The following is a 4935-nucleotide window of genomic DNA, read 5'->3' as shown; positions in this document are numbered from 1 at the left end:
ACTCATATTCAAATTTTAGATGCTGCGTAATTTCAATATTCATTAATTAATTAGATATCCTAAATCAGTTAAAACATCATAATGAACCACACATGCAGTCATTCCCATATTTCAGAGCATTGGGTGTATGACATAGCAGCTTTGAACAATCCTAAATCCGTCATGCGTGATATTGAAAATGTTTTGTTTTTAAGTCATACGAACAAAGAAACAATGAGATACCCAATAATGTATACATGAATGAAAAACTAATTTGGAAATCTCGAATAATTAACTAATAAACTGCCATTTTCCTTTTTTTTCAGGGGCACCCTAGCTGTATATTGCATTCTAAAACACTTGTATGTGTGTGTTTAGGGAGTTGAGCTTTTCTCGAAGGCCAAAAGCACCGTTATTTCTGCAAATATATGCGAAGTCTCCTTGGCTTTTCAAGCTTATGTTATGGTAGTCCATGTCTTCATATTGCATATAAGTCACGTTTGACGCAATATCAAAGTCTTATCAGGGGAATTATAGCCATTCTCAAGAACCTTGTTTCCCCGTGTTTAACTTATCCTATGGAAACGTTAATGTTTACACGATAAGCCGCGCATGGCGGTGGTTTTACGAAAGTACCTTTCACTGTCGAATCTTGTTTAACTAAGGTCTTTGTCCGCACTCATCATTTAATAACCACACATAAGAGAGAGAGAGAGAGAGAGAGAGAGAGAGAGAGAGTGTGTGTGTGTGTGTTAGAGTTGAAAGCAAGGGTGTCGATTTGTATCCGTGGTTGGGGAGGGGGGGATGATAGTTGCCAAAATATTTTCGGCAATGGATCGAAGCAACCAAGAGGTAGAAGCGTGTGGCAGGTTGCACCCCTCCCCAACTGCGTAGCCAGGAATTAATTTTAGGGGGTGGTAGTAAGCAACCGAAGCGCGCTTCCTAGGGGGTTGGGTGCAGGGAGGGGAGAGTTCACCTCCTCCACGAAGCGCGGAAGCTTTGACGTTTCATTAAATTATTAGAGAAAGAAGACGATTTGTTGGACCGTTCTCGACTCTTAATTTTTGTTCGAATCAAGTTCCCCTTCCTCCGCGCGTAGCGCGGAAGCTCTGACGTTTCAATCGATTAATAAAGAAAGAAGACGATTCGATGTGCCATTCTCGACTCTTAATCTTTGTCTGAATGCAGTTTCCCCTCTCGCGCGAACCGCGGAAGCTCTGACATTTCATTAAATTATTAGAGAAAGAAGACGATTCGTTGTATCGTGTCCTTGTCTGATTGCAATTCGCCCCCGCCCTATCGCGCGAAGCGCGGAAGCTTTGACGTTTCAATGAATTATTACTCTTAATCCTTTTCTGTATTCATTTTCGCCCATCCAGCGCCAAGCGCGGAAGCTTTACCGTTTCATTAAATTATTAGAGAAGGAAGACGATTTGTTGTATTGTGTCCTTGTCTGAATTCAGTTTTTTCTCCTCCCGCGCGAAGCGCGGAAGCTTTGAAGTTACATTTGATTATAACTCTTAATCCTAGTCTGAATTCAGTTGACCCCCTCCCGCGCAAAGCGGGGAATCTTTGCCGTTTCATTAAATTATTAGAAAGAGAAGATGATACGTTGTATGGTGTACTTTGACGTTTCATTTAAATATAACTCTCAATCCTAGTCTGAATTCAGTTGACCCCCTCCCGCGCAAAGCGCGGAATCTTTGCCGTTTCACTAAATTCTTAGAGAAAGAAGACGATTCGTTGTACTGTTCTCTATATCAATCCTCACATGATGTATGTATGGAACGTTCGTTCGCAAATATTTGCATGCACAGCCCAAGACAGTGGTGGGTAGCATCTCCCGGCAGTGCTTGTCGCAATAGCTTCTGGAAAGGAATTGTATACTACTGTTAGTGTTAACAGCCACTAATTTGGCCCATTAGTGACTATACAAAATATATGCTCTTCCTGCCTATTTGGGAATGTGACAGTTTGCAACAGAAATGAAGAAACGCGAATTTTGTTGAAAATCATGTGATATCACGAACATTTATTAATCACTTGTATGAAATTGAGAATAATTCATGGATTGATTTTATTGGAGGGTTGAACCAACCAGTACGCCAGTGACATAGACCTACACCAGCTTTTCAATAAAACAAAAATAAGTTGTGACATAATAATCTTTCTCCAAAAAAAAAAAAAAGGTTTTAGGAAATATCAGGAAATAAAATAAAAATAAAGATACAATGACGTGAATTTTAAAAAGGGTGAACAGAAAAAACGTAACAACTAGTGAACTATCTTAAAAGTCATACTAATGTCCGAAAATCTTTCTCCTTGTCTCTGTTCTCATCACAAATTCGTCACAGAGTTCATTTATGTTTACATTGTCCAGGATGGTCTGATGTTGCAGATTGCTAATTTTGCGCTTCGCGCTTAACATTTAGCTCGTTGCTTTTTGGCGCACTGCATTTCTATGCTGCTGTCAATTTAACAAAGTGAATTAATTCATCGATTCCTGATGAAGCCGTATGATCGAGAATTCAATTTATTCTTGTCTCATATACAGTTGTCTCATTTACTTCGTATATGTATGTATTATGAAAATGAGATAGCAAAATGTGTATATTGATGGTCATCTTGCGAGTAATAACCATTAACTACTCTCATCAGGCTCTCATCATTAATTTTTCTCTTATTTTTTTTTCATTTTTAGGGTGAATTATTGGGGGGATGATTGTACAGGCCACCCCCCCCCCACCTGAAATATTGGGGGGGGGGGGGGGGATATATCCATCCATCCCCCCCCCCCCCCCCCGGGATCGACACCCATGGTTGAAAGCATTGGAGATATTAATGAGATAAACTGAATCGCATTCAATGACGGATGCTACTAGTATTCTTTATATTGAAAAGAAAGACAAATAAGTAAAATTAGATCCGGATTTCATTGCAGAAATATTTTATCATTTTTATGATTTCGTTAGTGAGATATAACCACATGGAAATCTTTAGTTCTCTTCTTTCATTTGATGTACTACTTATCATTTATTATTCACGCATTATTTAAATTAAATCAATGAAAACTTGAGCAACCACATTTGTATTTTCCACACACAAATTGCAACGTTGGGTGCGTTCTTTTGGTAGTAAACGTAAGTATTTTTAAGATAATAACATACAAATTCATAAATTTCTCTTTCAAAGTTGTATTCAAATGAGAGAGGAAAACGGAAATTTACATACCTGCTTATATTTCACCAACATTATTAATTAGGATGCACAAATTCTGCAATGAATTGCGGTTTCCATTTGTTCTGGTTTAAATAATTTAAGAAAAACAAACACAGAAAAAACCTCTTAAGTCATAAAACATAGTTCATAATTCAAAGAGAGAAGTAATTGCATTTGCGGTGAATAAACTATGACCATCGTTCCACCATTCTCTCCATCCTCGTCTTCCCTCTCTTTCTCTACCTCCCTCCCACCCCACCATCCGTCTCTCTCTCTCTCTCTCTCTCTTTCTATCACTCCCTTGCTTTTTCTCTCTCTCTAGCCTATCGGTAGCTGGCAGATATATCGATCATTTGGATGTAGATATTTGGTTTAATTCAAAGTTCAAGGTATTTATTCCCTTTTGAAATAAACAACGAAAATGGTGGTTTATGAAGAAATACATTTTCCTCAAAATCATGTTTTCATGTTTCAAAGGGAGAGGGGGACTAATTTTTCTTCCTTCTTTCATAAAAATAAAAATGAAATGAAAAAAAAATATTAAAGTGATATCATCAAAACACAAGATTGGCCTAGATATTTTTGAACATGTTTTGAATAAATTATCTTCTAAGTATGTAGATATTCATCATCTAAAAAAATGTTATGTCATGATAGCAACATTGACGTACTTCATGTTGAAGTATGTTGACAAGCGTTTCAGACCCTCGGACTTCCATTCTAAAGATCCCAAAATATGACGAAATTCATGAAAATGATAGCTAGATTTAAAAAAAAATATATAACAGTGCCAGACGCAGGATTCTAGTGGGTGCAGGGTGACAAGCAAATATAACAACAGACACAAAACAGAAGGAAAAAAAATGTCATCATGCTTTTTGGTGACGTTTTGGCTACAATCTTCTCTTAAAAATTAGACTCTCCTTTTTTTCTAACGCTGTAACCCTACCGAACTTGTTAACCAAAATGAAATTAGTTTATTAAGGAAAGTGATATATATTATTACCTGTATAAGTGGTACAATAAATCAGTGTATTTAATATTCTTAGCGCAGTACCCGGATGACTGATCAATATTGTTTTCAACTATCGATATCGAAATCACACGAAAACAAACCCATATTTACCGAGGTAAGTCAAATGTTGACATTTCGCTAGTCAACCTGACATAGATATTAATAATAATATTATAAAGCCTTGTTTTCATGTGATACAAGAATATATTGCTCTTGCCATGACAAAATTGAACTCGTCTTCGACTCGTCCAATATTATCATAGCTCGAGCAATATATGTTCTTGTGTCACACTCAATGCCATTCAATATTATATAAGTATTCCATATTTTACTCGAAGAAGACTCCTTGGCTCTCCTTCCTATTTCTATGTCTCTTCTCGCCACCCCTGAGGCGAGTGGATTTTGTCCATGTTGATACTATCCATATATGTATACATCAATTTATCCTTATCTGTTTGTCCATGTACTTTCTTATCTTCCACCCCCTCCCCCCTCCCAATGCCGCTGAACTTACCGAACTCCTTGTGCTGTGGAATAATGGAGTCATCACTGCTGATGAGTGGAGATTAAACCAGGAAGGAAAAGATGAAGTGAATATGAGATATTAGTTATCTCCTTTTCTCTCTAAAAAAATGAGGCATATAGAAAGTAGCTCCGTATAGTAGCCCAGTCACAGCTCGACAACTTACTGTAGCTATGATTATGGGTTATATAATGTACAC

This window comes from Strongylocentrotus purpuratus, unplaced genomic scaffold, assembly GCF_000002235.5.
Source record: "Strongylocentrotus purpuratus isolate Spur 01 unplaced genomic scaffold, Spur_5.0 spur5_scaffold_17, whole genome shotgun sequence".
NCBI lineage: Eukaryota > Metazoa > Echinodermata > Echinoidea > Camarodonta > Strongylocentrotidae > Strongylocentrotus > Strongylocentrotus purpuratus.
This window is presented reverse-complemented; position numbering follows the sequence as displayed.